This window comes from Halichoerus grypus, chromosome 7 (genome assembly GCF_964656455.1).
Source record: "Halichoerus grypus chromosome 7, mHalGry1.hap1.1, whole genome shotgun sequence".
NCBI classification, from domain to species: Eukaryota; Metazoa; Chordata; class Mammalia; order Carnivora; family Phocidae; genus Halichoerus; species Halichoerus grypus.
In genome coordinates, this window is record NC_135718.1 from 27,406,810 (window position 1) to 27,419,329 (window position 12,520).

Sequence of the window (12,520 nt, forward strand, 5' to 3'; positions counted from 1 at the left end):
GGGACAGGCTGGGGAAGAAGGTTCTGGGTGCCCTCCTCCCAGCTGACCCAGGAAGCCCTGGGAGGCCCCTTCCCTGCATTCCCACACTTAGGCCTCTCATCCTCAGCCAGCTCCAGCTGGCCCCTGTCAGCGCGGGGGGAGGGAGGGGTGGCCCAAAGACCAGTGGCGGCTTCGGGGTTAAATGATTTCCCCCTGCCCAACCCCTCCCTGCCCTGGCTCCTATCAGCTCCTTCCTCCTCCTCCTCCTCCTCCTCCTCTCCAGTGACCTCTGTGCAGTGTGGCCCTACCTCCCCTCAGAACCCAAGGCTTGTCATGAGGCACAGGGTGGGTGTGGGGGTTCTGCTGGGGGCTGGGCTGACAGCTGGGCTCCCGGGCCCTCCGGAGGACCAGAGATGTGAAGGAAGAACTCCCTCCCTCCCCCGGCCTGGCTGGGAGCCTGCTGTAAGTCATTCTACCCACAGGCCAGCACTATGGCACTCCAGGCCTGGGGTGGGAGGAGGCGTGCGAGAAAAGGAGGGAACACCGTCACCCTCGTGGGGGGGTGGGACGGGGTGCCAGAGGAGGCTGGTATCGTCAGGGCAGACATTCTGGCCGCAGAGAGAGTTTCTGGCTCACCCCCCGGCCCCTTGCACACCCTGCAGCTTCATGGGAAGTGGTTCCACGTCCTAACACTGTATGTCTCTGTGTGCGCACTGTGTGGGTACGACATTCTGTGCGTCCGCCTCCCCAGGTCTCGGGTAAACACCTGGGTCCGTGTCGGTGCGCACCTGTGTCTGAGCACCTGCAGCATCCGTGTGAGCGCCTGGGTGGTGAGTGCCGGAACACACAGCCTTGAAGCTGAGCCCCGGCTCGGGCCTCACTCACAGCCCCCTCGGACCCACCGGTCCCCAACAACTGTCTTCCTCAGCCCCTAATCCCCTGTTTGCCTGGCTCATCCCCTGGACTCCCTGGGACTCCATTAATGAGCCCTGGCCGCCCCAGGACAAGCCCCAAATTAACCCCACTGCTGACCCCGACACGGACACCTGTAATTAGGCCAGGGTGGCTGAGGCAGAGAAGGCCCCCAGGCTCCGAGGGGTGAGGGCAAGGCTGGGCTGGGACCCGGAGCCTAATGCCCAGGAATGCTCTAAAAGCTGTGCCTGGCTCCAGGGCTGCCGCCTGGCTCATCTCTAATACCTTGCAAAGCCTCCCAGACGGGGCTCCAGGGGGATTACCACACGCCCCGAGAGGCCCTGGAGGTGGGCAGGGCTGCTCAGTGGGCCCACCCTGCTGGCTCTGGGCTGGGGAGGCCTTATGGAAGGGGCCCGCTGCCCCCGTGGCCTCAGAGCCCAGCAGCTAGCTACAGGGTTTTTAGCAGCCCGGAGCCTGCGCTCATGACAGCCGCTGCCCAGGGAAGGGCCAAGTCCAGGCTGGTGGGTGCGCCGCCGCGCCTCCTCCCAGGGCCAGCCCCGCCGTCCCCCAACTTGTTTTGTTTGCTCTGTGTAGCATGTCCGGTAGCTCCATCTGCATTAACCCCTGACCCCGACTGTAACTCTTCCTGCCCTCTGACAACGGTGTTTACCCAGTTCTCTTTCCCGCCTTTCGCCCTGCTGCCCAGCCGCTCCCGGGGAAAGCTGCGTTCTCCTTGGGACTCCCCGATCCCGAGGGCTGCCGGAAGAACTCTTGCCCATGAGTGTGCCCGAGTGCACATGGACACAAGTGATGTGGCTGCGGCCGAGGGCTTGGCAGGCAGCGTGCACAGGGGTTTGGGAGCCGGAGTAGATTGGTACGATCACCTTGATGCGCGATCTGCACACCTATCAGACATTTTCAATGAACAGGTCATTTGACCTCGCAATTCCACATCTAGGAATTTGTCTATGTATGTCCTGCGCTTGTGCTCAAACATATATCATGAGTATTTACAGTTGCGTTGTAAGAGTGAAAGACTGCAGACATGCTAGGTGTCTGTCTAGAGGACTTAGCTAAATAATGAAGCCATAGTCATACAGTGGAATACTATGCAGCCACTCAAAAGAGTATCTACATGTTCCCATCATTAATGATCTTCAGGCTATGAGGTTGGCAAGGTGCAGATAAAAAGCAAGGTGCAGAACAGAGTACAGAACATGCCACCACTTGCGGAGGGTGTGGAAAAAGGGGAAATAGGCAAATAAGCATTCACCAATTTTTTAAAATATGTATTTTTAAATCTTCAAGGAGGAACAGTGGGGGCACTGAGGAACAGTGGGGGTGCTGAGGGCAGGAGTGAGACGCCTTTGTGCTTTATGATTTTTTTGACCTTTCAAAACCAAACAAGTTTATGATAACACAAAAATAAATAAATAAAATGCATATATCCTGGGGCCCAACTATTCCATTTCCAGAAATCTAGCCTACAGGGGTGCCTGGGTGGCTCAGATGGTTAAGTGTCTGCCTTCAGCTCAGGTCATGATCCCAGGGGCCTGGGATCGAGCCCCACATCTGGCTCCTGACTTGGCTGAGAGCCTGCTTCTCCCTCTCCCTCTGCCTCTCCCCTGCTCATGTTCTCTCTCTCTGTATCTGTCTGTCTCAAATGAATAAATAAAAATCTTTAAAAAACATATACATATAAAAAAAAAGAAATCTAGCCTACAGAAATAAACAAGTACACAAAGATGATCCAAGGATGGTCTGTTGTTTAAATGTCATACAGTGGAAACAACTTACACACTCACCAATAGGTTAATCATTGAAATAAATGATGGTATAGCCGAACTGCGGAATATATTGAGCGGCCATCCGAAAATGAAGCAGATCTACATGTACTGGTAGGGAAACACTACAAAGACAAATGTAAGAGGAAAAGCAAATTGCAAACCAGTACAAAAATATCATTCCATTTATGGAAAAAGAGAAGGAGCAGGAGGGAGAAGGAAGGAAAGAAGGAAGGAAGGAAGGAAGGAAAAAAAGAAAACTATATGTTTCTCTATATACATATATATGACATAAATGTATCCCCAAACTCTAGAAAGATAAACACCAAAGTGATGGCAGAGGGAAAGTGGGAAGACGACGTCCACTCTATGCTTCCGCATCTACAATAAGACTTTAAGTCCTTCTTGCGTAATTACACAATCAAATAAATAAAAGCTTGATAAAGAACAACAGTGCCACAGTCATTCATCTGGTTTCCTCCCACCACACCAGCTTCTGGAACTGGCATGAGCAACACGATTATTATCCTCATGTTATAGAAGGGGAAACAGAGACTGAGAGAGGTTGTACAACCTCCCTAAGGTCACACAGCACACCCAAGCCGGAGTCGGCCCCAGAGCTCATCACTGGTCCATACCATCTCTCCCTGGAGGTGCCGTTGCTTCCATGCTCTGAGCCTCCTCAAGGGTGTGGACATCTGGGTTGGGGTTAATAATTTCCCCCTGCCCTTAGGTACAGCACACGGTGGACCCCTTCCCTTCCTGTCCACCTCACGCCCTCCAGCTCCCAGAGGACCCGCTGGTGAGCCCAGCCAGGGGTGCAGCTCCCGGCCTTGGCATGGCTGCCAGCTTCCCCATCACCTGCTCCTGTTCTGGCTCCTTCTACCAGCAAGAGCTGAGTACCCATTCCCCGCCAACATCCCCCATCCTGCCACAGAGCACCCCCTTAATTACAGTTAATGGCAAAGACCATAAGAGCTTTATTACCTTTATTATGGACCCAATTAGCAGCTAATGCCCCATGACTACTGTCCCCCCCAATAATCCCATTAAACATAATGAAGCAGCATTCTCCCTCCCCTGCTGGGCGGGGGCCGAGGGGACAGGGAAATCCATCTTCCTGGGCCTGATTTTGCCCCCTCAGGCCCATTGGACACCAATTCAGGCCTGGAGCTTCTGGGGGACCAGGGTTGGGTGCGAGAAGACAGAGATTAATCAGCAAGTATTTTGATGCCAGCCATTGAGCCTACACACACACACACACACACACACACACACACACACACACACCCCACCTGGCTGATGTCCAAACAATTCCTTTCTCGAAACGGTGCTCCCCGCCTTGTCCAGGAGTTCTTCAGAGTGGGACGTCCAAGTCCAGGGCCTCTGCCTGGGCTTGTCACCTAGGGAGGGATCAGGAGCTGGGAGGCAAGGAAGGCTGAGGGCGAGAAAGAGTCATTCTCCCCTAAAGCCCACGCCTTCACCACACCCGTGGTTCTTCCCCTGCTTTGGCTGATGGTTTTGATATTTATTCAACATCTACAATGTGGCAGAGACAGTGCGAGGCCCGCTCTCACATCTCACTTGAGCATCACCACAAGCCAAGGAAGTACACGTTATTCCTCCCATTTCACAGATGAAGAAACAGAGGCTCGGAGAGACAGCCAGTTTTGAAACAGGTGTTCTACATGATTTGCCTTAAAAGATCTCTCCTCTCTCCTTCCCCAGCAGCCCACCTTTCCCCTCTGAAGGCAGAAGAGGCAGAGATCATGGGGGCCGTTCCCTATTTACCTAGATGGGGAACTACAGCACAGAGCAGATCCGAGGGACCATGATGGGAATCACAAGACAGCCCTAGTCGGTCTCATCCCATGCCCGCCTTGATGGGGTGAGAAGGCTAGAAACCAGAGAACACCCCCGAACACTACGGCCACAAGAGTTCCCTGACATGCTAGAGCCCAAGCCCTGCTCCAGGAGCTGGCCTGAACCAGAAGGAGGGATGGGCCGGGGGTGTGCAAGGACAACCACAGCAGGCTAAATCCTCCATTACCCCCATGATCCAAAGCTGAAGACTTGGGGATTCGGCTCCCTGAGAGTCTACGCTAGGGGTCTTCATCCATCCCCACCCCAAGTACAAGAACTGCCTCAAGACGGGGTGGGGGCGGCACACACTGTCCGGAGCCTCAGACCGGACGGAGCGTAAGGAGGGAACGCGGAGACTGACAGGGAAGAATCAGTGACTGCCCTGCACAAGGGGCAGGGGCTCAGGAAGGGAGACCCTTGAACCTTTGCTTGGAAACAGGCTGCCTGTTCCCGCTCCCCCTCCCTCGGGCTGGCCCAGCCTGGAAGCAGCCACTTGAAATGGGTCCCAGGGAGCCTGGGAGAGGGGCTGGCCTGGCTGCCGCCCCAAGTCAGACCCACTTCCCCACCCCCTCCTTGGGCCCAGCCCCAGCTGGGGTCAGGCGAGAGAGGGAGAGCTTTCTCTCTAGATCCATCCCAGTCAGGATCCTTCCTTGCCACACACACCCCACATGGCACCTCTCCAATTGTTCCAGCCCTGGGGAGGGGTGGGGGGGGGATGTGGGCAAGTCAGCACCCTCCCCTTTCCCAAAAGGCTATGGGGCCTGGGGAGGGGGCAATCCTACTCCCTGGGGTTACTCTAGGGCAGGGTACTGGAGTCCTCCCCAGGTGGGGCCACTATTCTTCTCTTTGCCCTGGATTAGTGTTCTCTGACACCAAGCTCCCCCCTCCAACACACACCCTCTGAACAAACAGCACCACCCTCCCCACCTGCCTCACACCCAGAGGGATCTGGGTGCCCCAGTAACCTCAGCTGGAGCTATCCAGAATCAGCCAACAGGGAATGCTGAGAAGGGGTCAGGGTGGAGGGCCAGTGAACTGGGGGGCCTTGGGTAAAGTTAGCCCGTACCAAGGTGCCGGGCAGGGCCAAGTACTGGCTTTATCGTTTCCTGGCTGTGCCAGCTTAAGCAAGCCTCCAAGCCTCTCTGAACCTCAATTTTCCATCTGTAAAATGGGGCTGAAAAATAGAACCTACTTCATAGAGCTTTTTGTGAACAGTAAAGTTGTGACATTTATAAAATGCTTAGCGGGCGCCTGGGTGGCTCAGTTGGTTAAGCGACTGCCTTCGGCTCAGGTCATGATCCTGGAGTCCCGGGATCGAGTCCCGCATCGGGCTCCCTGTTCAGCAGGGAGTCTGCTTCTCCCTCTGACCCTCCCCCCTCTCATGCTCTATCTCATTCTCTCTCTCAAATAAATAAATAAAATCTTTAAAAAAAAAAAAAAAAATGCTTAGCAAGTATCTGGAGATACTTAGAGCACAATAAACGAGAGTTGTATTGTTGTCTGCAGGGTGGGATGGTTCCTAAATTGGCAATAATAATAATAACAATAATAACAGATAACATTGTTAGAGCTCTTTAGGGACCACGACCCCCTCCACTAACCCGTATGCCTGGTTCTTACTGAGAAAGGAGGAGAGGACTCCCTCGACTATCTGAGGCCCCGCTACCTATAGCCCACCCTGGCCTGAGGATTTCAGAGGGCTGACTCAGTCCGGCTCACTCCCGATAAGCCCTAAAGGTGTCCCCCATGACATCTTTCTCCGTGCCCCCCATCTCACACACACACACACACACACACACACACACACACACACACACACAGTGTTCCTCCTTCCCCCTTCCTTTCCCTGGAGCAAGGAAGAAAGAGATATTAGAGTTTGAAGGATGTGAAAATTAGCTGGAGCTGAGAGAGGTATCAACTTCAAGGCGGCATCCCCCCCCCACACACCCCCCATCTCTGCCCAAGGGATGGTGTTTCCACAAGTCTCTGCAGGGAGACCCCCACCCCGCCCCAGGTGTAGACTGACACTGTCGAGCAAGGAGAGTGAGCGGGAGAGGTGGCTTGCCAGCTAGAACAGTGGCCCCAGCCCGGGGGGCCTGGGCCTGGGCTGGGGCCGCCAACCCACCAGGCTAGCACTCAGAGCCGTGGCCGGGGGAAGAGGCCAGAGGAGGGGTCAGGCTGACCTGCTGGATCCCAGCTTCCTTGGCCAGAGCTGAAAGTGCCACGGGTTTGCGCCAGCTGCTTGGGGGGCAAGAGGGGTCTAGGACATCGCCCTTATCCCCAAGTGCCTTCCTAAACCCAAGGTTGGCCTGTCCGTAGGTCTTGTTGGAGTCCCTGCCTCGGTTTCCCCACCTGTCAAAGAGGGCCCCCAGCTGGTACTTGCTCTGCCTTCTGGTCAGACTGAGCAGTTACGGGAGAGGAGGCTGGCGGAGGAGCCGGGTCCTCATCCTGTCCCTGTCATCGTTAACAGCCACAATTCTTATTATTTGGAGAGACGGGCCAGAGGGGGTCAGGGACGCGGGTGGGGTGAATGAAATGAAGAGGTCCTCGGTATGTGCCGTCTCGCCAGGTTAATACTGCTGCCTGTCGGCCTGACAGCTGCAAGATTGATTACCCAGGCCTTCCGCTCTTTATAACTCGATCAGTCGAATTAATCTCTGGCTGTCGGCCCATCTGATGCCTGAATCACAAATTTAATTTGGAGGTGCACGGCTCCTCCCCCATCCCCGTCTCCTCCTCTCCTGCCGGCCCCCTTCCTCCTCGGCCCTGCCTCCTCCTCCTTCCCTTTCCTCCCCTGGCCTCAGCTTCTCCCCACTTCTTCCTGCTCCTCCTGCTCTGGCTTCCCTCGGCCTCTAGGGCCCCTCAGGGGGCAGTGGACGGAGGAGGAGGGAGAGGGGGGTGGGTGGCCCTGAGTCAGCAGCCCCTCTGCCCAGGCCAGGGGAGGGGTCATGTTCACCCACCCACCGGGCAAGGCGCCCACCGCACCATGCTCCACCCCAAATGGAGAAAGAGGCTTAGCTGACACTAAGTAAGACATATTAATGTACTAAAGACTTAATGAAGTTGGGGGGGGTGTGGGGTGGAAAGTGCTTGCTTTATTAGTTTATGGCCGATTAATGGGGACGCCATTACTGTGATGGAGATGGATTACTGCTGTCAGCAGCCTGGGCTGAGGGCCGGCCCGCCGCTCTTCCACGGGTGGTGGGTGCCCTGAACAGAGTCAGGGAGAACTTCATTAGAAGGGCCTATAGGATCCCACCTGGGGAGGCCCTGAGGCCAAGCTGGAGGGGTGGGGGCAGGGCTCAGCTCTAGGCCTTGGGAGGGGGTTCTGAGGGGTCAAGGGCTGGGAGCACATATCCGTCGAGAACTCACCCAAAGGCAGCGGGGCAGGGAGGTGGCTCCGGACCTGCATACAGCAGGAGCTCACTAATGTCACCTGGAAGAAAGGGAGGGAGGAAGCTAAAAGGACAGAATGACCAGAGCCCACTTGATCCGCCTGAGACTCTTCTCAGGAAAGACAGTGAAGAGGAAGGGAAGGGAGCCCTATTCTTTCCCTCCTTCCTCAGAGGGGGATGGTGCACAAAGACCCCAGGTCCGCTAGCCCAGAAGGACAGGGCCACTCACCGCCAGGCAGCAGTCTGCCCTACCCAGCTTCAGGGCCTGACACATCACCCCACGCTCTCCAAATGGAGTGGACTGCCTACTAGCTCCTGACCACCCAGGCAGCCAAGGTGGAGGTGGAGAGCAGGGCGGCTGGACTTAGGGGAGAGCATCGAGCAATGGCGGGGGCGGGGGGGGAGGGCGGGGCGCGCTCCCCAACCTCTAGGCTTTCTCAGGCCTGGGGGACAGGTATCCCAGTCACTGGTCAAGCTGACCCAGACACCCCCTCGGTGGCATCCCCCTTCCCTCAGCTCTTTCTCACCTCCATGACCCCGGCTCCACCTTGCTTTCTATGACGAGGGAGAAGTAAGGGCTGGATCTAACGCAGGTCTGCTCCAAGGGGTCCCTCTCTATTTGGAAGCTTCCAGAGGCCCCCATCTCTCAGGGGTATATGACATTTTGACATGGCCATTTTGATGCAGAACATTAAACTTTCTGAAATTTTTTTTATTATCAAGTAATGTTCAAAACAGGCACTCTTCAATCCCTCCTTAAGCCCCACTCTGTCCCCAACTCAGCCCTGAGAGGCATCGAGGATGAAAAGAGATTCCAGGACAGACTCAGAATCAGTCTGTTGACCCCAGTATGTGGTCCTCAAAATACATTTTTACATTTTGACACTAGTTAGACCAAGCAACTGTGGCAAAACGACCGAGCTCAGGTGTCCTATTTGGTCTCTTTGCCCTTCTTTTTTTTTTTTTTTTTAAGATTTATTTATTTATTTATTTGAGAGAGAGAATGAGATAGAGCATGAGAGGGAGGAGGGTCAGAGGGAGAAGCAGACTCCCTGCCGAGCAGGGAGCCCGATGCGGGACTTGATCCCGGGACTCCAGGATCATGACCTGAGCCGAAGGCAGTCACTTAACCGACTGAGCCACCCAGGCGCCCTCTTTGCCCTTCTTGCTCCGTGCGTGATTCCATACGCGCGCACCTGCCCAGCTCCCTTGGCTACCGCATCCAAGTGCCAGGCCCCAGCTCTGAGTGTGCCCCACGAGGGCGCATCTGTGCGTGTCGGGTGTCCGTCTGCCCCTCAGGTGGGCACTCCCTCCTGGGCCACTCACCTTGCCTCTCTGCCTGCTCAGGCCAAGCGCCAATCATCGGTTCAGGGGTCACCACCCAGGTTCCCCACCCAAGGTGGGAGCTACCTGCTCAGCCTAACTGGGAAATAAATACCCTGTTTCTGAGAGTAATTTAATTATTGGCTCCTGCGGACTAGTGGGTAATTAAATTCCGTAGCTCCCAAAGTAATTAATTGCTATGCAAATAGTAATGCCCTCTGCTTTAGAGAGAAGGATATCGGCCTGGGTTTGCCCTGCAATTAGAAGCTAATAATTACCCTGTCAGTTCCCAGTCTCTGCCCGGTAATTACCTGCTGCAGCCCCACCAGTCACTGAAGGCCGTCACCGTCACCAGCTGCTGTGGCTCTACAGTGGCCCCAACAGCCGGGGCTGGGCATCTCCGGAGCCCTGGTTGACCCTGAGGTCCTCCCCAGGCTGCACTGTCTCCACAAACCTCAGGAGCCCCATAGAGACGCCCTCCCTTCTGACCAAAGACAGCGAAGGCCAGAGCCTCCTCAGCCTCCCTTTGTTAAGAGAAGCGGAGCCTCAACTCCTCAGTGTGTAAATTCCTGGTAGGTTGGTTCAACGAATGCACACGGAGAGAGTCCTAGCTATCGGGAACTTTCCCAAAGAGTACCTAACAGTTAATCTTCATAAAAATCATTTTTGCTGCACGATTTTCTTGGACGCGCCAACCAGGCTAGGCTGAGCTACGGGGATGGGAGGGAGGCAGCCACCACTTCATAGGAAACACACACCCTCCCCTGGTTATTCAAGAAACACTCATCTAGGGCCGCTGAAAGGGGATTTGGAAGATGTAATTACATTCCCTAATTAGTCGACCTTAAACTAGGGAGAGTATCCCCGGTGAGCCTGACCTGAGCAGGTGAATGCTTGAGAGGGACACATTCTCCCTGACCCAGGACACTGCAAACAGAAGCAGGGTCTCCGATTGCTCTCCCCTCGCCAGACTGCCCTTCCTGATGGGCTGTGGACGGCCTTGCCAGTGCCCTGGGCTCCAGCTTGTTCCGGAGCTTTTCTCTTTCCCACCTGACTGCCCGACCTACAGATTTTGTACTTGCCTAGCCAACCTCCAGAGCTGCATAAGCCAATGCCTTGAAATAAATCTCCTGCATACAATATATGTGTATTATAATACATCCACACTCTCCTCTCTCTGGCCCACCTCCTTAGAAGGAGTCAGAGCATCGAGAACCCAGGCTGCCAGCCCCCACAATCACATCAGCCAATTTCCTTATAATAAATCTCTGTCCTGCGTTCTCAACCTGACCGACTTCTAGAGACGAAGAAGCTGGAGTCGGATACACAACAGCGGCTGGCCCAGGATGCTGTCGCTAGGAAGTGCGAAAACAAAGTGTGAAGCCAGGCACCTGACTAGATGACCACTTCCCATTCAGCAGCAGGATGTGGCTCCAGGTCTCAAGTCCTGAGTGGGTTACATCTGTGCCCGAATGGGAAGGTATCTGTGGATCCCCACACCCTATAACTCTCAAGTGTCCCTGTGGCTCGGCTGCTTGTTCCTCCCTTACATGGATCTCATCCCTGTCAGCCCCCAGCGCTCCGTCCCAGGTCTCTGAGTCCCTCCCGTGGACGTGGGCCTGGGAGCAGCAGTGCCATGTGCCTTCTTGGTTGCTCCATTTGAGGAATACCTAGATCCCTCTAGAATCTTCTCCTCCGAGTCCAAAGTCTTTCAACTGAAACCTTGGAGGAAAGTGTCCTGGTGTAATCTCAGAGTTGGGGAGTCTCTGGGGAAGCTGGACACTGGGCAGGGTGTGGCTGGTGGAGGAGGACTTACAGAGAGCACACAGAAGGGCACTAGGCCAAGAAGCTGTCCCACAAGTCTGGGAGAAAAGCGGTGCAAGGAGCAGAAGGGGCCAACCAGGATGACAGTCCCCATCCTGCCCCACACTTGGGCATTTTCCCCTCACCCTTCAGCTCTCCGCTTCAGTGTACTTCCTCCAGGAAGCTCTCCTCCACCCCTAGAGGAGGATGAGCCACATGCTCCATTCTCTCCCTCCCCTCCTTCTGTCCTGGGCCGGGTGAGCAGGAGAATAGAGGACCCAGGCAATGCAGGTGACAGGTTCTCCTCAGCCCACAGCACCATGTCTAGGATTGAAGGTGATGGGAAGCACGGCAGGCTTTGAGACCGAAGTCTAGCCCTTGAATCCCTTGCCCTTGGGTCAGACTCAACCTGGGATGAGTTTGTGCCATGTAAGGCAAGACAACATTCAACACTACCGGGAATGGATGAGACAAAAATGGCAGATAGACAGGGGGCACCAGGAAAGCCAGTGGTGATAAACAAACAGGTTTCCCAAACTTCACATGAGGATGTGGGCAGGTACTCCAGGGAAATACTCAAGATTCTCAACACCAGAAGGTGAAAGTCACTTGACACCAGTGAGGGTCCCATCTGTTTGGGAGAAGGCAACCTTGGAGATGTCCCTTACCTGTCTCCCTGGCTTCACTTGTCCCAGTCCCCACCCCCTCCCCCCCATGGTAGAAGGAAAGTAATGACGTCCCCTGGTCTGGAGTCCGCAGCTTGCCTTCTACACCCAACTTCTGTTTCTGATTTGCTGCAGGAACTGGTAGGAGTCATGCTCCTCCCTGTGCCTTCACGAGGAGGCAGTTTCTTTCCTCTTCCTAGATATTTTAGGACAAAGATGTCTGTCACTCCTAACTTAGCACTCTTCAGAGAGCAGTCTAGAAGGTGGAGGCCATTTCTCCCCCATTAAACTGGGAGTTCCCTCCAAGCAGGGGACCACGTTTCTCCCCTCTAAACAGGGATTCCCGAAGGCAGTTGATATCTCCATTCTATCTTCTCCCTCAGTGCCTGGCACCAAGGCCTGTGAACAGTGATTCTCAAAAACAAAAACAAGAACTGTGAAGTAGCCTCAGAGGACCGGGGTCCCGGAGCGTGGCCAGGGCCTGCCAGGCGCCCTCTGCGCAGTCTGGCCTCCTGCCTTGGCCGGGACAGTTACTGCTCCGCCGACAGCTCTTTAGAATCCATTCAGAGTTTTGGCCCTGTTGTAATCTCTGGGTGATGACTATTTCCCCTAATGAACCGATGGGAATTGGATTAGGCTGGAATGCCCGAGCGCTTAGACTCCAGCTGATTAAACCCCCATCTGTGCAAGTACTGCCTATGAACAGCTCGTTACGTGTAATTTTTTTGAAGGAGGGAAAAAATGATGGTATTTGGGTTTTGCAAAGGAGCAGAGGGAAAGTAGAAGCAAAATGTCT